Source organism: Chiloscyllium plagiosum, unplaced genomic scaffold (assembly GCF_037043375.1).
Source record: "Chiloscyllium plagiosum isolate Xiang-an unplaced genomic scaffold, Cpla_swu_hap1 HiC_scaffold_24, whole genome shotgun sequence".
NCBI classification, from domain to species: Eukaryota; Metazoa; Chordata; class Chondrichthyes; order Orectolobiformes; family Hemiscylliidae; genus Chiloscyllium; species Chiloscyllium plagiosum.
This window is the reverse complement of record NW_028270162.1, coordinates 52,286,518-52,308,941: the sequence shown is the minus strand read 5'-3', so window position 1 is coordinate 52,308,941 and position 22,424 is coordinate 52,286,518. Positions and strand designations below refer to the sequence as shown.

Below are 22,424 nucleotides of genomic sequence, written 5' to 3'. Positions count from 1 at the left end.
TGCAAGTGTGAGAGTGAGGTGCAAGGGCAAAGATTTATAACTGAGTATTATGGATCAGCAAGTCAACTGTCAGGTAATGGTGAATGATTGCCATAAAACTTCTCATTTCCATTAACAAATTGAACTGAATTATTTTTAAAAATTTGCATTGCTCAGGATACAGATTGAAGGTTATGGTCTTGCTATGCTGTTGCTGTGAACTATCTCTGGGCCAGAAGGTCCAGGTTCAAGTCCCAACTACCACCAGAGTTGTGTTGTAATGAGTCCATACGGGTTAATGGTAAAAACTGCATGCTTAACGTTGATCATAAATCTACAGTATAGAGAAGATTCTTAGATGTGAATAGGTTACACCATTATTTTGTGTATACATGTCTTAGATTAGATTCCCTACAGTGCGGAAACAGGCCCTTCAGCCCAACAAGTCCACACCAACCCTCTGAAGAGTAACCCACCCAGACCCATTTCCCTCCGACTAATGCACCTCACACTGTGGGCAATTTAGCATGGCCAATTCACCTGACCTGCACATCTTTGGACTGTGGGAGGATATCCACGCAAACACAGGGAGAATGTGCAAACTCCATAAGACAGTTGCCTGCAGCTGGAACCAAATCTGTGAGCCACTGTGCCACTCTTGCATTAGCATAGGTACAAAATCAGTGACAATGTACTTGGTATTAAGCTGGTTAATCTGATCCATCAATGTTAGCATTCCTGATCCTGATTACAAGACTGAAAATTCTCTGCTTTTATATTCTCCAATTCAACAGTGTTGCTTAATGTGAGCTTCATTTAGATTAGATTAGATTCCCTACAGTGTGGAAACAGGCCTTTCGGTCCAACAAGTCCACACCGACCCTCCGAAGAGTAACCCACCCAGACCCATTTCCCTCTCACTAAAGCACCTAACACTACGGGCAATTTAGCATGGCCAATTCACCTAACCTGCACATCTTTGGACTGTGGGACGAAACCGGAGCACATGGAGGAAACCCACGCAGACACGGGGAGAATATGCAAACTCCACACAGTCACCCGAGGCTGGAGTCGAACCTGGGACCCTGGTGCTAACCACTGAGCCACCGTGCCACCTCTTTGTCATAAATTTGACTGGAAAAACAACTCACAAAGATTTCCCACCTAAGCCAGACTTTTGCCCCATTTTCCACTCCTCTTCTCGAAGATATTAATTCCTACCGAGGTATAGATCTGCAGGCACCAGCTATTTTTCAACTTATTCCAGATCCATTATATTGTAAGACAGGCTAGTAAGTATTGGTAGTTTACTTGAAGATGGCAAGGTTTCGGGAGGTGGGTGAACAGGGCAATGAAGTTACCCACTGGTGATCAGGTTATCATTCTTGATTTCCTGGAAAAGAGGGTCACCATATTAACCAAACTGTAGCATATTGGGGGTCACCAAATTTGGTACAGACCAGGAATTTTAAGCAATATCTCCATTCGGTCATTGAAGCCAAAGTTGAAATCCATTTTACTAGTTATTGAGTTTGATTCAATCTCATGAGTAATAAACACATCAGTATTTACCCAGCTGAAACTGGGACATTATTTTTAATCTCAATATCATGGATATTCTTTGCACATGATACAATCTTGTTGTTGGGTAAGGACAAGATGACAAGAGGCAGGGCATGTTGGTGAAGGATGCAGGCGAATGTATTATTCTCCACACACCAGAATATGGAGGGTGATAGAGATTTGAAATAAAACAGAAAATGCTGGAAACACTGAGCAGGCCTGGCAACAGCGATGAAAGGAGAAATTGAGGTCATGTTTCAAATGAGTGACCTTTCATCGGAACTGGAAGGAGTTGGAGTCTAAAAGAGGAAATGCTGGAGAAACTCAGCAGATCTGGCAGCACGTGTTTCTTTGTGGTTTGTATACTTAGAAAAGTGTGGCAGGGTGGCTCGGTGGTTAGCCGTGTTGCCTCACAATGCCAGGGATCCAGGTTTGATTCCAGTCTCGAGTGACTGTGTGTTTGGAGTTTGCACAATTTTCCTGTGTCTGCGTCGGCTTCCTCTGGGTGCTCTGGTTTCCTCCCACAATCCAAAGATGTGCAGGTTAGGTGAATTGGCCACGCTAATTTGTCCATAGTGTTCAGGGATGTGTAGGTTAGGCACATTAGTCAGGGGAAATGTGAAGTAATAGGGTAGGGGAATGGGTCTGGGTGAGATACTCTTCAGTGGGGTCAGTGTGGACTTCTTGGGCCAAATGTTCTATTTTCACACTGTAGGGATTCTATGATTCGTGTGTGGAGCGAGAAACTGAGTCAATATACCTCTCTCTACAAATGCTGCCAAACCTGCTCAGTAAACCTTTTTATTTCTCTTTTTATTTCAGATTTCCAGCATCCACTTTTCTGCTTTTGTCACAGGAATGTAAGAATTAGGAGCAGGAATAGGCAATTCAGCCTCTTAAACCTGATCTACCATTTTGTAAGATCATGGCTGATTCTCATCAACTCCACTTCCCTGCCTGCTCCTCACAACCCTTCAACCCATTACTAATTAAAAATCTGTCTGTCTCCTTAAATATATTCATTGTCCTCCACACAGACACACTGGGGCAATACATTCCATCGATTTAAGACCATTGGGGAGAAGTAATTTCTCCTTTATCTCTGTTTTAAATCTGCCATTCCTTCCCTTAAACTATGATCTCTCTTTGTAATGTTAGAGATTAGGAGATATTAACTAAGCAATGACTAAAATGCGCACAAATAAATAATTGGATTCAGTAGAAATGGGAAAACGAAGAAAATTTCCTCATTTGCGTTTCACTGACCTGTAACGATTGGAGCAGCACAAAATTTAGTTTTTTTGTTATGCAGCAAGTTGGAATCGCAAATAGATAGGGTAGTGAAGGAAGCATTTGGTATGCTTTTGCTTTCATGGTCAGTGCAATGAGTTCAGGAGTTGGGAGGTCATGGTGCAGCTGTGTTGGACATGAAACATGCCACTTTTGGAATATTGCGTTCAATTCTCGTCTCCCTGCTATAGAAAAGATGTAGTTAAACTTGAAAGTATGCAGAAAAGATTTACAAGGGTGTTACCGCGGTCGGAAGGTTTGAGCTGTAGTGAGAGGCTGAATAGGCTGGGGCTATTTTCCCTGGAGCATTGGAGGCTGAGAAGCAACCTTATAGAGGTTTATAAAATCAAGAGGGGCATGGATAGGGTAAACAGCTAAGGTATTTTCCCCAAGGTAGGGGAGTCGAAAACTAGAGGGCATAGGTTTAAGTTGAGAGGGGAAAGATATAAAAAGGATCTATGGGGCAATTTTCTCACACAGAGGGTCATGCATGTATGGAATAAGCTGCCAGAGAAAGTGGAGGCTGGTACAATAATGACATTTAAAAGGCACCTGAATGGGTACAAGGATAGGAAGGGTTAAGGCCAAATGCTGGCAAATGGGACTAGATTAATTCCTGCTCTTTGGATGCTGCCTGACCTGATGTGCTTTTCCAGCACCACTCTCGACTCTGGTTTCCAGCTTCTGCAGTCCTTGTTTTTACCTAAATTTCGGATGTCTGGTCGGCATGGATGAGTTGAACTGAACGATCTGTTTCCATGCTGTACAACCGTATGACTCTATGATTCTTAGTTCACTGTGGCAATGTTACATTACTGGAAGATACAGATGGATTGGTCAGATGAGCAGAACAGTGGCAGATGGTATTTAACCCTGATAAGTGCAAGGTGATGTGCTTTGGAAGAAGGATCAAGATAAGGGAGTATTTAGTGAATGACAGGACACTGGGGAGCTCAGAGCAACAGAGGGATGTTGGGATAATTATTTACAGATCCCTGAAGTTGGCACAGTGCGTAAATGGGATAGTTAAGAAGGCATATTGAACATTTACTCCCATCAGGTAGGTGAAAACAATGACTGCAGATGCTGGAAACCAGACTCTGGATTAGTGGTGCTGGAAGAGCACAGCAGTTCAGGCAGCATCCGAGGAGCAGCGAAATCGACGTTTCGGGCAAAAGCCCTTCATCAGGAACAAAGGCAGAGAGCCTGAAGCGTGGAGAGATATCAGTCAAGGCATACAGTATATGAGCAAGGTGGTATTGGTGGAGCTGCACAGAGCATTGGCCAGGTCACAGCTGGAGTACGGTGTGCAGTTCTGGTCACCTCACTACAGGAAGGATATGATAGCATTAGAGGGGGTACAGAGGAGGTTCACCAGGATGTTGCTTGGGATTGGAGAAATTGCATTATAAGGAGAGACTAAATAGGCTTGAATTACGAGGGGGACAGGGTGAATAGACAGCAGCTATTCCCCTTGGTTAAGGCATCAATCAGGAGGGGGCAAAGTTTTAAGGGGTGAGAGATTCAGAGGGAATTTGAGAACAAAATCTCTCAGGCGGTGGTGAGAATCAGAGATGAACACTTGAAATAACATAACATTCAAGGATATGGGACAAATGCAAGAAATTGGGATTAGTGCGTCTTTAATGGTAATTATTGTGGGTGCATACTCGATGGGCCGAAGAGCGTTTCCTGCGCTGTATGGGTTTATGAAAAGCAGGGGGAAGATTGTGAGGAAGGGATCAACAGGGAAGATCTGTGGATGGCAGCAGAGAAGAAATGCTGAAAGTGGTGCAGGGATAGAGGTCGGGGCGGGGCTGTAAGCTATTTTGACACCTCCCTGCTTTGTTTGTGCTGCGGATTGCAGAATCGCCTGGATCAACACATTCTTCTGTGTGATCTCCCCAGCACTGCCGTCTCCTGTAAAATGTCTCAGTTTGGTGCCGGCGGTCTCCCACTGGATCCGGAGATTATTGTTTAAGAAACACAGCAAGTGTTCCTTTTTAGCAACAGAGACAGCTGCAGCTAGTGACACAGAGAGCAAACCGAGATCCAGTCTGTGCAAATCTCCATGAACTGGACCCGTCATCGCAGTGTTCTGGAAGATTTCTCATCCCCGTTGTGATTCCCAATTCCCAGTCTGTGGAACACAAACCATTAGAAGCAGTTTGATTGACAGTCCCTGCAGCTAAACCGTCTACCGCTACGCTCGTGCTTTCCAATATATTAACTAACGGATAAAACTGCATTGGGGAAAATAAAATCCGCCTGAGCTGATCGCTAAAAGGCACATTGCATCATTAGCAATTTCTGCAGTCTGTATCACATGGGACTAGGCGTGGGCGCACTGAAACAACAGGGCTGCTGCTGCTGGTTTATAAACCATGCACCGCACTAATCCTCACTACTGTTCCATTCATTTATCTCCCCAGACAGGAAGGGTTAAAAAAAAACACTCAATTTTAATTTTTAAAAAAAAAATCGTTCAGCCATGCATTCCCTCCTCTGTGGTTTCCACCACTCTACTTCATTTTCACCAACCTAGTCGCCGCATTATGGAAGGACTTGGAAGCTTTGGAAAGGGTGCACAAAGTTAAAAACCACACAACACCAGGTTATAGTCCAACAGGTTTAATTGGAAGCACTAGCTTTCGGAGCATTCCTACTTCAACCGCCTTCCAATTAAACCTGTTGGCCTATAACCTGGTGTTGTGTGATTTTTAACTTTGTGCACCCCAGTCCGACACCGGCATCTCCAGATCATGGAAAGGGTGCAGAGGAGATTTACCAGGATGTTGCTTGGTATGGAGGGAAGGTCTTATGTGGAAAGGCTGAGGGACTCGAGGCTGCTTTTGTTAGAGAGAAGGTTAAAAGGTGACTTAATAGAGACATACGAGATGATCAGAAGATTAGATAGGGTGCCCTTTTCCTTCGATGGTGATGGATAGCACAGGGCTTATGGCTTTAAATTGAGTGGTGATAGATATAGGACAGATGTCAGAAGTTCTTTATTCAGAGAGTAGTAAGGGTGTGGAATGCCCTGCCTGCAACAGTAGTAGACTCGCCAACTTTAAGGGCATTTAAATGGTCATTGGATAAATATCTGGATGATCATGGAATAGTGCAGGTTAGATGGGCATCAGATTAGAATCACAGGTCAGCACAATGTCGAGGGCTGAAGGGCCTGTACTGCGCTGTGTCGTTCTATGTTCTAATGCTTCTCCTACCCCCCTTGCCCGACCACTGTTGGTCATGCATTCATCCTCCTTACTTCTGGCTGGAATATAGAAGGAAGCTGGCTCTCTCTCAGAGCTTCTAGTGCCTCATCGGCCTTCCTCCCCCCCCCCCCCCCCCCCAATAATCCTGAATCTTTATTCTCCTGGAATTAATTATTCAATACCCCATTGTAAAGCCCTCAAGACCTGATATAAGGTTGGAGCAAAAATACTGCAGATGCTGAAAACAACAAATTCTCTCCATGGAGGCAGCATCCATGGAGAGAAAGGAAGCTAACGTTTCGAGTTTAGATGAACATCCAATTTACAAGCTACTTCTCTGGTCAAACATTCAGTCACACCCCTCTTTGGCTTGGTGTCAATATTTTTATCTGATTATAGTCCAGTGAAACATCTTGGAATTTATCAAAGGGTGCAACGTAAGTGCAAATTAATGTTCAGTTCTGTGGTGCCCGTTGTCCCCTGCAGAGAGGTTGTCCTCAATTTCTCAGCTCTCTTTATCCCTTCCATCATTTACCAGCTTCTCTCTCAGTTAATAGAAAGATCAGAAATTAAATCTTGTCGAAAAGTTTATCCGCTTCATCCTCACTGGTGCCATGAGGAAGTTCAATTCAGATCCACTTGCAGTACATGCTTTTACCGAAGTGCTAGTTTATGCTCTTGATAGGCACTCTTGACACTTTTATGTATCTGGGTTTATTAAAGATGTGTCTTCAGTAGATGGTGCTCTGTCTATTGTGGAATTACATTTCAATGGTGGAGTGTGATGCACTGGGTAGTTCCACGCTAGATACTACATTCAAATTTCATTCTTTGAGTCATAAATCATAGAAACTTTACAGTGTGGTAGCAGGCCATTCAGCCTGTCAAGTCCATACCAACCCTGCAAAGAGCATCACACTGAGCCTGCACATCCCAGGACACTCTAGGCAATTTAGCATGGCCAATCCACCGAACCTGCACATCTTTGGACTGTGGAAGGAAACTGGAGCACTCACATAAAACACACAAAGACACAGGGAGCTTGTGCAAACTCCATACAGTTGCCCATGGCTGGACTCAGCTGGAATTGTCTCTAGTGTGATGAGGCAGCAGTGTTAACACTGAGCTAAAGTGCTGCCACCTAATTGTGGAATCATGCACTACTTTTGGCCCATCGAATCTGAACTGTCAAAAGCACACATACCTACACTTGGCCCACTTCCCTGCACTGTGTCAATTTGTGTGCAATTGTTCTTTTATTAAAGCACCCTGAGTCATTTTACTGCATTAATGGTGTGATATAAATGCAAGTGGATTCTTTCTGCACTCTGTATATGCATGCTCTTTCTATTCTGAATAATTCAATGGGATTAAAGTGGTCTGGATAAATAAATGCCTAAGGGACAGCATGCAGAGAATAGTGATGAGCAGTTCTTTTTCAAATTGGTGCAAGTTGGAGTTGAGACCACCTCTCTCTTTCTGAAATAATAATGGGATTGACTTGGATCTACAGGCTATAATTTCAAAGGTTTGCTGATGACGTGTAACTCAGTACTGTAGTAAACAGTAAGGAGTGTAGTAAAAGACGCCATGAGGATACGCAGAGTGGGACATATGGTAGATGGAACAAAATGCAAGGACGTGTGAAGTGATTCATTTTGCTGGGAAGAATGAGAAGAAAATATGTAAACTAAGTGTTGCAGTTTTAAGAGTGGGTGGGCGTGGATGTGAGTTACAAAAACAAATCTTGAAGTCTGTTTGCACAAGTGATGAAAATGCCAGCATAATTTGGGAAGGCTATGAAAGGGACACACAGTACAGGATTCCTTGTTTTGTGAACAAAAGACAAAGTTAAAAGAGTTTTATACTAAACCTTCACAGAGTTCTAGTTTGTGCCCAACTTACTGTGGCCAAGTCTGGAAGTTAGACATGACGAAGAATGTCAAGACCTTCGAGACTGAGGCTCAAAATGCTTGTATTCAATATATTGATGATGGAGCCTTCTCCGGCATGTTTTGGATACTGTGGAGGGTTAAGTGCATATACTGCATGAGATCAGTAATCATCATCATCATTGGTGGTCCCTCAGGTTGAGTCCATAAATGGTTGTGCAGTCAGATGCCGAGAGTATAGTTCTGGAAAAGCATAGCAGGTTAGGCAGCATCCAATGAGCAGAGAATCGATGTTTTGGGCATTAGCCCTTCATCAGGAATGGGTGTATGCCCGAAACGTTGATTCTCCTGCTCCTCAGATGCTGCCTGACCTGCTGTGCTTTTCCAGCACCACACTCTCGATTCTGATCTCCAGCATCTGCAATCCTCACTTTCTCTCTGTACAGATGGACGTGGCTACCACAGGCTGTTGCACTTGGCTCAGAAGTCAATGTGGGAAGGGCTGGGTGGAGCGTTGGTGTGGCAGTGTGCACCTTTCGCTGTTTTCAACTTGCTTTCTCTTTTTCTCAATGGCAAATCTTGAGGTGTTCAAGGCTCCTCCTCCACTTTGGACAATCTTGGGCCAATGATTTCCAGGTGTCAGTGGGAATGCCACACCTTGCCAATGAGGCCTTGAGGGCATTTCTGAAACATTTCCTGTGTCCACCTAGAACTCACCTAATGTTCCGGAGCTGGGACTTGAGCACCTGCTTGGGGAGAGTGTGGTGCATCTTTCTTCCCAGCAGATTCACAGGATCTTGTACAGACAGGATTGGTGGTACTGCTGCAGCACCTTGGAGTGCCTGCTGTAGACAGTCCATGTCTCACAGCCATATAACAATGTAGTAACCACCACAGCTCCGTAAACCTTGGGCTTGGTTTTGGATCTGATGTTGATCAGATACTGTATCCAGTAGGGAATATATATGTTTGACAGATGCTCCATCTACATACTTTATACATGCTGTGTGTAAAATGGAGGATCTGCACATTGGTGAAATGTTCAGTGCATTGTATGGGTTGCATACTTTCAGCAGGTTTTCTATGTACAGGGGGGGTTATACACTACTGTGGACATCCTACTGTGCACAACCTGTCACTTTGATGACAATAACTACCCCTACTAAAGTACAGTACTTACTTAGTTGTGAAGCGCTTTTGGGTTTCCAATGGTTCTGAAGGCTTTAGATAAGTGGGATTTCTCTGCTTTCTCTTGCGAGTGTGCCCAGTAACCAACACTGAAATCAATAAATGAGGAGAAATGAAATTGCAATCGTTAAATCAGTCAGTGCGCATACAAATTTGGATGTGTTCAGTGGGCGGCACGGTAGCACAGTGGTTAGCACTGCTGCCTCACAGCTCCAGAGACCTGTGTTCAATTCCCGCCTCAGGCGACTGACTGTGTGGAGTTTGCACGTTATCCCCGTGTCTGCGTGGGTTTCTTCCGGGTGCTCTGGTTTCCTCCCACAGTCCAAAGATGTGCAGGTCAGGTGAATTGGCCATGCTAAATTGCCCGTAGTGTTAGGTAAAGGGTAAATGTAGGGGGTATGGGTGGGTTGCGCTTCGGCGGGGCGGTGTGGACTTGTTGGGCCGAAGGGCCTGTTTCCACACTGTAAGTAATCTAATCTAATGTAATCTAAATGAATTGGCATTGTGCATCAAATCGTCATGTACATCTCAAGAATGATGTTGTTTAAAGTAACTTTAAGCATGTAATTTAATTGTATAAAAACCAAAAGAACTGCAAATGCAGGAAATCAGGAACAAAAACAGAAATTGCTGGGAAAGCTCAGCAGGTCTGGTAGCATCTGTGGAGAGAAATCAGAGTTAATGTTTCATGCCCAGTGTGACCCTTCTTCAAAACTGGGAAATTTAATCTGCTTTTTTTTGGGTGATAAAGAATTTGTTGCTTTTGTGTGGAAGTATGAACCAGCTGATAGTAAGTCAGCAACGACTGTGTCTCTTTGGATTTTAACTGAAGTTAATGATAGAGATGTCAGTTCACTGTTGCTCCTTTTACACTGTTACACAGAGCCACAATCTACCCTATTGACCATATTTTTGTAATACTGGCAGGATATATAAAAGATCATTTTTGTTGTGTTGTTTGGAGTGTAAATCTTAAACTGTAAATCTTAAGCTTGTGCCTTTATAAGCTCAAGACTCGGCCTGTGAACTTACCTTACCTTCAACATTGAATAAATCATTGCTCATTGAGATTGAGCAGCCCCTGTTCAGAATCCCATTGTTTCAACACAACTTGACATGGTCTCAACTTGGTCTCATGGCTCATCTGATTGAGGCCTCAACCCCACTTTTCTACTCCCTGGTTTTCAAGAATATGTTTGCCTCTGCCTTAAGAATATTCAATGATTCCACCTTCACCACTCTCTGAGGAAGGTAGTTCCAAAGCCTCAGAACATTCTAAGAGAAATACAAAACTTCATCTCTGTCTTAAATGGGAGACTACTCATTTAAAAAATGTCAGTTCTAGTTCTATCTCTCCCAACATCCTCACAATATCCTCCCCTCTATTGAGTACCCTCTGAATCTTATATGCTTTCATAAGATCATCTTCCATTCTCCTAAGTTCCAATAAATACAGGCCCAGCCTGTCCAACATTTAATTCTAAAATAACATTTTAATTTGCAGCATCCTAGTTATTCAAAAACTGAACCTTCTGTGAACTAATTTTAACATATTTACATCCTCTCTAAGTAAGGAGATCTAAACTGTGCACAATAGTCCAGATGTGGCCTCACCGATACTTATGAAAATATAACAAAAATCTCGACTTGTATGTATTATTCAATTTGCTTTCCTAATTAACTAGCATTTCTGCATATCAAGCTCTTGTGAGTCATGTATCAAGCTGCCCAGACCCTTCAGTAGCTCAAAGTTCTGAAATTCTTTGTTTTTGAATTAAATGCTTCTTTTCAAATCTTCCTTCTAAAGTGGTTAAGGTCACATTTTCCACGTTATACTCCATTTGCTAAATGTTCCACTCACTTCACCTATCTATATCCCTTTGCAGACTCCTCATTTCCTCTTCATGACTTGCTCTCCTGCCTATCTTTGCATCAGCAAATGTAGTAACCACAAATTTTAGTCTCTTTGATCAAGTCATTGATCTACATTCTGAGTAGTTGAGGTTCCAGCTCATTACATTTAATCTCACAAACAAATAGTCAACATGGAGAGTGTCCAAGGCCAAATCATCTTCAACTGCTTTGTTAATGACCTTCCCTCCATTATAAAGTCAGAAATGGGGATGTTCGTCAATGACTGCACAATGTTCATTCACAACTCCTCCGATACTGAAGCAGCCCATGTTCAAATGCAACAAGATCTGGACAATTTCCAGGTTTGCGTTGACAAGTGGCAAGTAACATTTGCATCACACTAATGCCAGATGATGACCATCTCCAATAAGAGACAACCTAACCATGTCATTCAATGGTGTTACTGAATCACCACTATCAACATCTGGGGGTTTACATCGACTAGCCATCTAAACACAATGGCTACAAGAGTAGGTCAGAGGCTAGAAATACTGCAGTGGGTAACTGATCTCCTGATTCTCCAAAGCATGTCCACCATCTATAAGGCTCACATCTGAGTGTGATGGAATACTTCCCACTTGTCTGGATTGATGATAGAGAATTCTTGGCAATGTATTAAAGTATATTAAAGGAAAAAGAATAACTAGGGAGAGATAAGGAGCCTTCAAGGACCAAAGTGGACATGTATGTGTAGAACCGCAGGAGATGGGCGAGGTCATCAATGAATATTTCTGTCTGTGTATACCATGGAGAAAGCCCTGAAAACTTGGGAATTTGGGGAAGTTAGTGGTGATATCTTGGGGACAGTCCATATCACAGTAAATGAGGTCTTGGAAGTATTAGAATGTATGAAGGTGGATAAATCTCCTGGTCCTGACCAGACCTATCCAAGAACACTGCAAGAGGCTAGAGAAGAAATGGGGGGTCCCTGGCTGATATTTTTGCATCATCATTAGCCACGGGTGAGGTGCAGGAAGACTGATAGCGAATGTTGCGCCCTTATTCAAGAAGGGCTACAAAGTAAACCCTGGGAACTATAGACCAGGAAGCCTAACATCTGTGGTAGCTAAGTTACTTGAGAAGATTCTGAGAGATATGATATACATGCATTTGGAAAAACAGAGTCTGATTAGGAGTCGTCAGAATGACTTTGTGAGTGAGAGAACGTGCCTCACAAATTTGTTAGAGTTCTTTGATGAAATGACCAGGAAGGTTGACAAGGACAGGGTGGTAGACGTAGTCTATATGGATTTCAGTAAGGCCTTTGATAAGGTTCCACTTGGTAGGCTGCTCTGGAAGACTAGATCCAGCAGGAGCTGGGAAATTGAATACACAATTGGCTTGATGGTATGAAGCAGAGGGTAATAGTGGAAGGACGTTTGTTGGATTGGAGGCCTGTGACTACGGGAGTGCCTCAGGGGTTGGTACTGGGCCTGTTGCTGTTTGTTATCTTTATCAATGGTTTGGATGAGGATGTACAAGGCATAATTGGTAAGCTTGCGATGACACTAAAATAGGAGGTATTGTGGACAGTGAGGAAGGTGCTCAAAAATTGCAGCAGGGAGAAATTGAGGACTTCAGGCGCTGGAGATTAGAGTTGAGAGAGTGGTGCTGAAAGCACAGCTGGTCAGGCAGCATCCGAGGAGCAGGAGAATCAACATTTCGGGTATAAGCCGTTCATCAGGAATGAGGCTTGTGGGCCAGGGGGCTGAGAAAGGATACCACTCACAAAGTCATGCTGACGACTCCTAATCAGACTCTGTTTTTCCAAATGCATGTATATCATATCTCTCAGAATCTTCTCAAGTAACTTAGCTACCACAGATGTTAGGCTTCCTGGTCTATAGTTCCCAGGGTTTACTTTGTAGCCCTTCTTGAATAAGGGCGCAACATTCGCTATCAGTCTTCCTGCACCTCACCCGTGGCTAATGATGATGCAAAAATATCAGCCAGGGACCCCCCATTTCTTCTCTAGCCTCTTGCAGTGTTCTTGGATAGGTCTGGTCAGGACCAGGAGATTTATCCACCTTCATACATTCTAATACTTCCAAGACCTCATTTACTGTGATATGGACTGTCCCCAAGATATCACCACTAACTTCCCCAAATTCCCAAGTTTTCAGGGCTTTCTCCATGGTATACACAGACAGAAATATTCATTGATGACCTCGCCATCAATTGCCACCTCCTCCAAGACTTTCGTTTCCCCGGCCCCAATGCCTCATCTTCACCATGGACATTCAGTCCCTGTACACATCCATCTGCCACGACAAAGGCCTCCAAGCCCTTTGTTTCTTCCTCTCATGCCAACCCAACCAGTACCCTTCCACTGACACTCTCATCCGCCTGGTTGACCTGGTCCTCACCCTTAACAACTTTTCCTTCCGATCCTCCCAGTTCCTCCAAACAAAAGAGTTAGTCATGAGCACCAGCATGGGTCCCAGCAATGTTGTTATATGGGTACATGGAAGAGTCCATCTTCCGCAGTTAGACTGGCACCACCCCCCCACCTGTTCCTCTGCTACATCGATGACTGTATCGGTGCTATCTTGTGCTCCCACAGGGAGGTTGAACAGTTTATCAACTTGGCTAACACCTTTCACCTTGACCTCAAATTCACCTGGACCATCTCAGACACCTCCCTCCTCTTCCTGGACCTCTCCAACTCTGGCAAATAAATAACCATGGACATCTACGACAAGCCCACTGACTCCCACAACTACCTAGACCGCACCTCTTCCCACCCTACCTCCTGTAAAAACACCATCTTTTATTCCCAATTCCTCTGCCTTCATCACATCTGTTCCCAGGACGACCAATTCCACCTTAGAAAATCCCAGATGGCCTCCTGCTTTCAAGATTGCAATTTTCCTTCCCACATGGTCAACAATGCCCTCCAGCACATCTCCTCCACTTCCACACCACTGCCCTTGAACCCCACCCCACTCAACATGACAAGGATAGAACCCCCCCGATTCTCACCTTCCACTCCACCAACCTCCGTACACATTGCATCATCCTCTGACACTTGCGGCACCTACAAATGGACCGCACCACCACGGATATATTTCCATCTCCATCTCTATCAGCATTCCGGAGAGACCATTCCTTCCACGACTTCCTCATCAGATCCACACCCACCACCAGCCCACACCCCACTCCTAGCACCTTCTCCTGACCCCGCAGGAAGTGCAAAACCTGTGCCCACATCTCCCCACTCACCTGGATCCAAGGCCCCAAAGGATCCTTCCACATCTGACAGAAATTTACCTGCGCCTCCACCAATGTCATCTACTATATCTGTTGCACCTGATGTGGTTTCCTTTCTATCGGAGAGACAGGACACCAACTTGCAGAGCATTTCAGAGAACATCTTTGGGACATCTGCATTAGCCAACCCCACCACCCTGTGGCTGAACACTTCAACTCCCCTCCCTTACTCCGCCAAGGACAAGCAGGTCCTGGGCCTTCTCCATCACCAAACCCTTACCACCCAATGCCTGGAGGAAGAACGCCTCATATTCTGCCTTGGGACCATGCAACCTCAGGGAATCAATGTGGATTTCACCATAGAGTCAGAGAGTCATAGAGATGTACAGCATGGAAACAGACCCTTCGGTCCAACCCGTCCATGCCAACCAAATATCCCAACCCAATCTAGTCCCACCTGCCAGCACCCGGCCCATATCCCTCCAAACCCTTCCTATTCATATACCCATCCAAATGCCTGTTAAATGTTGCAATTATACCAGCCTCCACCACGTCCTCTGGCAGCTCATTCCATACACGTACCACCCTCTGAGTGAAAAGGTTGCCCCTTAGGTCTCTTTTAATCTTTCCCCTCTCACCCTAAACCTATGACCTCTAGTTCTGGACTCCCCGACCCCAGGGAAAACACTTTGTCTATTTATCCTATCCATGCCCCTCATAATTTTGTAAACCTCTATCAGGTTACCCCTCAGCCTCCGACGCTCCAGGGAAAACAGCCCCAGCCAGTTCAGTCTCTCTCTGTAGCTCAGATCCTCCAACACTGGCAACATCCTTGTAAATCTTTTCTGAGCCCTTTCAAGTTTCACAACATCTTTCCGATAGGAAAGAGACCAGAATTGTACGCAATATTCCAACAGTGGCCTTACCAATGTCCTGTACAGCTGCAACATAACCTCCCAACTCCTGTACACAATACTCTGACCAATAAAGGAAAGCATACCAAACGCCGCCTTCACTATCCTATCTACCTGCGACTCCACTTTCAAGGAGCTAAGAACCTGCACTCCAAGGTCTCTTTGTTCAGCAACACTCCCTAGGACCTTACCATTAAGTGTATAAGTCCTGCTAAGATTTGCTTTCCCAAAATGCAGCACCTCGCATTTATCCGAATTAAACTCCATCTGCCACTTCTCAGCCCTTTGGCCCGTCTGGTCCAGATCCTGTTGTAATCTGAGGTAACCCTCTTTGCTGTCCACTACACCTCCAATTTTGGTGTGATCTGTAAACTTACTAACTGTACCTCTTATACTCGCATCCAATCATTTATGTAAATGACAGAAAGTAGAGGGCCCAGCACCGATCCTTGTGGCACTCCACTGGTCACAGGCCTCCACCACCACCCTCTGTCTTCTACCTTTGAGCCAGTTCTGTATCCAACTGGCTAGTTCTCCCAATATTCCATGAGATCTAACCTTGGTAATCAGTCTCCCATGGGGAACCTTGTCGAACGCCTTACTGAAGTCCATATAGATCACATCTACTGCTCTGCCCTCATCAATCTTCTTTGTTACGTCTTCAAAAAACTCAATCAAGTTTGTGAGACATGATTCACCACGCACAAAGCCATGTTGACTATCCCGAATCAGTCCTTGCCTTTCCAAATACATGTACATCCTGTCCCTCAGGATTCCCTCCAACAACTTGCCCACCACCGAGGTCAGGCTCACCCGTCTATAGTTCTCTGGCTTGTCTTTACTGCCCTTCTTAAACAGTGGCACCACGTTTGCCAACCTCCAGTCTTCTGGCACCTCACCTATGACTATTGATGATACTCATATCTCAGCAATAGACCCTGCAATCACTTCTCTAGCTTTCCACAGAGTTCTCGGGTACACCTGATCAGGTCCTGGGGATTTATCCACTTTTAACCGTTTCAAGACATCCAGCACTTCCTCCTCTGTAATCTGGACATTTTCCAAGATGTCACCATCTATTTCCCTACAATCTAAATCTTCCATATCCTTTTCCACAGCAAATACTGATGCAAAATACTCATTTAGTATCTCCCCCATTTTCTATGGCTCCACACAAAGGCCGCCTTGCTAATCTTTGAGGGGCCGTATTCTCTCCCTAGTTACCCTTTTGTCCTTAATATATTTGTAAAACCCTTTGGATTCTCCTTAATTCTATTTGCCAACACTTTCTCATGTCCCCGTTTTGCCCTCCTGATTTCCCTCTTAAGTATACTCCTACTTTCTTTATACTCTAGTTTTCTCATTTCCCCTCCCCCCACATTGTCCCAGTCCCAAGCCTCCAACCCAGCACAGCCCTCTTGTCCTGTCCATCACCCTTCTGCTCCACCTTTCCCTCTGACCTATCACCTTCTCCCTTGCCTTCATCTCTCTATCACATTCTCAGCTACCTCCCCCCTACTCCACCCCCTTCTCATTTATCTCTCAGCCCCCCCGGCCTACAAGCCTCGTTGCTAATGAAGGGTTTATGCCCAAAACACCGATTCTCCTGCTCCTCAGAAATTGCAGCAGGACCTTGATCAGCTGGGGAAATGGGCTGAGAAATGCCCAACTTAATATAGATAAGCGTGCACTTCAGGTCAAATCAAGGAATGAGTTTCATGGTGAATGGTAGGCATGAAGGAGTGTAGCGGAGCAGAGGGATCTTAGAGTTCAGGTGCACAGTTCTCTGAGGAGAAAGTGGGGTCTGCAGATGCTGGAGATCAGAGCTGAAAATGTGTTGCTGGAAAAGCGCAGCAGGTCAGGCAGCATCCAGGGAACAGGAGAATCGACGTTTCGGGCATAAGCCCTTCTTCAGGAATGAGGAAAGTTTGTCCAGCAGGCTAAGATAAAAGGTGGGGAGGAGGGACTTGGGGGAGGGGCGTCGGAAATGTGATAGGTGGAAAGAGGTCAAGGTGAGGGTGATAGGTCAGACTAGGGTGGGGGCGGAGAGGTCAGGAAGAAGATTGCAGGTTAGGAAGGCGGTGCTGAATTTGATGGATTCAGGTGGGGTAGTAGGTGAGGACCAGTGGGGTTCTGTCCTGGTGGCGGTTGGAGGGGCGGGACTCAAGGGCGGAGGAGCGGGAAGTGGAAGAGATGCGGTGGAGGGCATCGTCGACCACGTTGGGGGGGAAATTGCGGTCCTTGAAGAAGGAGGCCATCTGGGTTGTGCGTTTTTGGAACTGGTCCTCCTGGGAGCAGATGCGGCGGAGTCGAAGGAATTGGGAGAATGGGATGGCGTTTTTACAGGGGGCAGGATGGGAGGAGGTGTAGTCCAGGTAGCTGTAGGAGTCGGTCGGTTTGTAGTAGATGTCCGTGTTGATTCGGTCGCCTGAGATAGAAACAGAAAGGTTGAGGAAGGGGAGGGAGGAATCTGAGACTGTCCAGGTGAATTTGAGGTCGGGGTGGAAGGTGTTGGTGAAGTGGATGAACTGTTCAACCTCCTCGTGGGAGCACGAGGCGGCGCCGATATAGTCATCGATGTAGCGGAGGAAAAGGTGGGGGTGGGGCCAGTGTAGTTGCGGAAGATGGATTGTTCCACATATCCTACGAAGAGGCAGGCATAGCTGGGGCCCATGCGGGTGCCCATGGCTACTCCTTTCGTTTGGAGGAAGTGGGAGGATTGGAAAGAGAAGTTGTTCAGGGTGAGGACCAGTTCAGTCAGTCGAAGGAGAGTGTCAGTGGAAGGGTACTGGTTGGTCCAGGTGAATTTGAAACAGTTCTCTGAAACAGGTAGACAGGACAGTGAAGAAGGCTTTTAGCACACTGGCCTTCATCAGTCAGGGCATTGAGTATAGAAGTTGGGAAGTTATGATGCAGTTGTACGGGACATTGGTGAGGCCATACTTGGAGTATTGTGTTCGGTTTTTGTCACAACTGAAAATAGGGCAGAAGAAATTTACAAGGATATTGCCCAGACCCAAGGGTCTGAGTTATAGGGAGAGGTTGGACAAGCTAAAATATTTTTCTTTAGAGTGTAGGAGATTGAAGGGGGATCTTATAGAAGTGTATAAGACCATGAGAGGCATGGGTAGGGTGAATGCACTCAGTCTTTTTCCCAGGTTTGGGGAATTGAGGATGAGAGGGCATCAGATTAAAGTTAGAGGAGAAAGAATAAAAGGGATTCTGATTGGCAACTTTCTAACACAGTGGGTGGTACGCATATGGAATGAGCTGCCAGCGGAAGTGGTTGAGGCGAGTACATTAACAATATTTAAATGGCATTTTGACAAATACATGGATAGGAAATGTTCAGAAGGATATGTGCCAAATGCAAGGAAATGGGGGTAGCGTGAATGGACATTTTGGTCGGCAAGGACCAGTTTGGGCCAAAAAACCTGTCTCTGTGCTGTAGGACTTTATGCCTCAATAACTGTATGACTCTCTGTGCCAAGTCAGGATGGTGAGTGGCTTGGAGGGGAACTTGCAGGTGTATTTGTTCCCATGTACCTGCTGCCCTTGTCATTCTAGGTGGAAGTGGTCATGGTTTGAGTGGTCTAAGGAGCCATGTTGAATTTCTGGAGTTCCTCTCTTAGATGACATATGCTGTCAGTCCTGACTTATGGAGGGAGTGAATGCTCGCGCATGTGGTGCCAGCCAAATGGTTTGCTTTGGCCTGGACCGTGTCACGCTTCTTGAGTATTATTGGAACTGCACTCATCCAGGCAAGTGTGGAGTATTCCATCACATTCCTGAACTGTGCCTTATAGATGGTGGACAAGTTTCGGGGAGTCAGGAGGTAAGTTACGCACCACAGTATTCCAAACCTCTGGCTTGCTCTTCTGGCCACTGTATTTATGTGGCTGGTCCAGTTCAGTTTCTGGTCAATAGTAACCCCCAGGATGTTGGTAGTGAGGAATTCAGCAATGGTAACATAATTGAGTGTCAAGGAATGATGGTTTGATTCTCTTTTGTTTCAGCTGGTCATTATCTGGCATTTATATGATGCAAATATTACTTGCCAGTTTTCAGCCCAAGCCTGGATCTTGCTGCATTTGCACATGGACTGCTTCAATATCTGAAGAGTTGTGAATGGTGCTGAACATTGCACAACCATTAGCAAAAATCCCCAATTCTGATGTTCTGAAAGAGGGAAGGTAGTTGATGAAGCAGCTCAGATTGTCACATTGTTTGAAGAAATACCTTGTTACACTACCGTGTCTTATGGTTTTCATTGTCATGGGATTTTCAGTAACTTTGATGGAAAAACAATGCAGAAGCCATTTCATACACATCACATGAAACACAGGTGGCCATAAAGTACGCTATGGCATTATTTTTAAAGAAGACCAGGATGTTTTTCCTGGGAACATGGCCAACATTCCTTAACCAACATCACAACACCATTTTTAGAATACTGCATACAATTCTGGTTGCCATGCTATAGGAAAGATGTTGGTAAACTTGAAAGGGTTGAGAAAAGATTTACAAGGATGTTTCTGGGACTGGAGAGTTTGAGATATAGGGAAAGGCTGAATGGGCTGGGGTTTTTTCCCCTGGAGCATCGGAGGCTGATGTGGTGACCTTACAGAGGTTTACAAAATCATGAGGGACATGGATAGGGTGAACAGCCAAAGTCTTTTCCCTGGGGTAGGGGAATCCAAACCCGAGGGCAGAGGTTTAAGATGAGAGGAGAAAGACTCAAAAGGGACCTGAGGGGTAACATTTTCATGCAGAGTATGGAAGGAGCTGCCAGTGGAAGTGGTGGAGGCTAGTACAATTACAACATTTAAAAGGCATCTGGATGGTTATATGAATAGGAAAGATTGAGAGAGATATGGACCAAATGCTGGCAGATGGTACTAGGTCATCAAAGTTTGTGCGAAGATTTGTAGCTCAGGTGCTTGTTGTGGTTCTGTTCGCCGAGCTGAGAATTTATGTAGCAGACGTTTCGTCCCCTGTCTAGGTGACATCCTCAGTGCCTGGGAGCCTCCTGTGAAGCGCTTCTGTGATCTTTCCTCCGGCATTTGTAGTGGTTTGTATCTGCCGCTTCCGGTTGTCAGTTCCAGCTGTCCGCTACAGTGGCTGGTAAATTGGGTCCAGGTTGATGTGCTTGTTGATTGAATCTGTGGATGAGTGCCATGCCTCTAGGAATTCCCTGGCTGTTCTCTGTTTGGCTTGTCCTATAATAGTAGTGCTGTCCCAGTCAAATTCATGTTGCTTGTCATTTGCATGTGAGGCTACTAAGGATAGCTGGTCATGTCGTTTCATGGCTAGTTGGTGTTCATGGATCCGGATCGTTAGCTGTCTTCCAGTTTGTCCTATGTAGTGTTTTGTGCAGTCCTTGCATGGGATTTTGTACACTACATTAGTTTTGCTCATGCTAGGTATCAGGTCCTTTGTCCTGGTGAGTTGTTGTCTGAGAGTGGCTGTTGGTTTGTGTGCTGTTATGAGTCCTAGTGGTCGTAGTAGTCTGGCTGTCAGTTCAGAAATGTTCTTGATGTATGGTAAAGTGGCTAGCCCTTTAGGTTGTGGCATGTCCTCATTCCGTTATCTTTCCTTTAGGCATCTGTTGATGAAATTGCGGGGGTATCCGTTTTTGGCGAATACATTGTAGAGGTGTTCTTCTTCCTCTTTTTATGCTCATTCCTGATCTTCCATCTTTCTGTGATTGGAAGAATGCATTTATATTGATTACAGCTTGGGCAGGGAGGGATAAAACCTGCATAAAATAGAGCTGGAACCAACCTTGTTGGTGTTTCTCATTGGCAGTGAGAGGTTGGTTTTAAAGGGTAACCTGGGGAAAGTAAACAGATTGAATGGTTAATGCTAGCAGAGGTGTTTTCTCCCTACCTTGCTTCAGTTATTAGCTAAGATCGCTCCCATTTTTAGAAAAGATTATAATTGCATTATAAAATGGCTGTGTAATGCTTTCACTTCAGTTAGAGCTGGATTATTGTTTTGTGCTCTTAAGTGGCAGTGCTGGTTTTATATTAGCAAGGAGGTTATGTGAAATTTTTATTAATGTCTGGCTAGGCATCAACTATTCAAGACACCAGAGTTTAAAAAAAGATGTCAAGCCCTTGGAGAGTCTATGAAGAAGATTTGCTTGAATAATACCCAGGAAGAGGGTCATCAATTGTGGAAACTAGAGAAATTGCAATCATTCTCCTGAAAGTAGGAAAGGTTAAGATAGGATTCAATCGAAGTCAAGAGAGAGAAACCGTTTTGACTGCCAGGAGGGTTGAGAGAGGAAACAGATATAAGAAGGGGATTAGGTAAATAACTGTAACAGTACCAAATTGTTAGGGGAAAGGGCAGGGACATGAGACTGTTTAGACAGTTCCTTGAGAGATACGTACATGGTCTCTTTTGGTGCTGTATGATTCCATGGATGGAACCTTGTAAGGGTCTGCGTGACACAGGCTATGACGAAATGTGTGGTCGAACGAGTGAAGTGAGGCCCAACTTGATGTTGGTTTCACAAGAGCGTAGTGTGATTCTTGCTAGGCAGTGGCAAGATGTCAAAGAATCATACCATCCCTACATTGTGGAAGAGCCACTCCATCCACGGAGCCTGTAGTGACCTTCCAAATGCATCTCATCCAGACCAACACCCCATCCACACAGGCACCCACTTATCATGGCTAATCTTGACACTGTGGGCAATCTAGCATGGCCAATCCACCTAAACTGCACATCTTTGGATTGTGGGAAGAAACCCGCACAGACACAGGGCAAATGTACAAACTCCACACACAGTCACCCAAGGCTGGAGTTGAACCCAGGTCCCTGGTGCTGTGAGGCAGCAGTGCTAACCACTGAGCCACCCATGCTGCAACTTGCTTAATTAATACTCTGTCTCATGTCTTCCCAAACTGACTAACAAGGTAGGTGTTGGGAAAACTCAATGCGAAAACCAGGCTGAGTACCTCACGTTGTGCCTGGGTTTCCATGCACCTTCCAGTAAAATTGCGTTGGGAGATCTACAGAATGCTGGGGTCAGTACCAAAGTAAGCCCTTTGGTCTTACTAAGTATGTGTGTCCTTTGTGGGGAGGTTTTATTGGATGGGTGGGAAGTTTCCTTGCGTGTGAATTCCTTAGTAGTTCAATTTGTATTAGCTCAAACATGGTGACGTGTTTTCATGCAACCCAGCTACTAAACTAAAAACTAGATCTTCCAGTCTTCATGATTTGTTGAGCGTTACCTTTTGCCCTCA

At 45.0% G+C, this 22,424-nt stretch overlaps 1 protein-coding gene across 3 annotated transcripts in view; it reads left to right on the top strand.

Moving 5' to 3' along the window:
- Positions 1–22,424, top strand: part of septin5a (septin 5a) — a 131,825-nt gene that overhangs the window by 11,259 nt on the left and 98,142 nt on the right. The gene's annotated exons all lie outside the window — the stretch shown is intronic.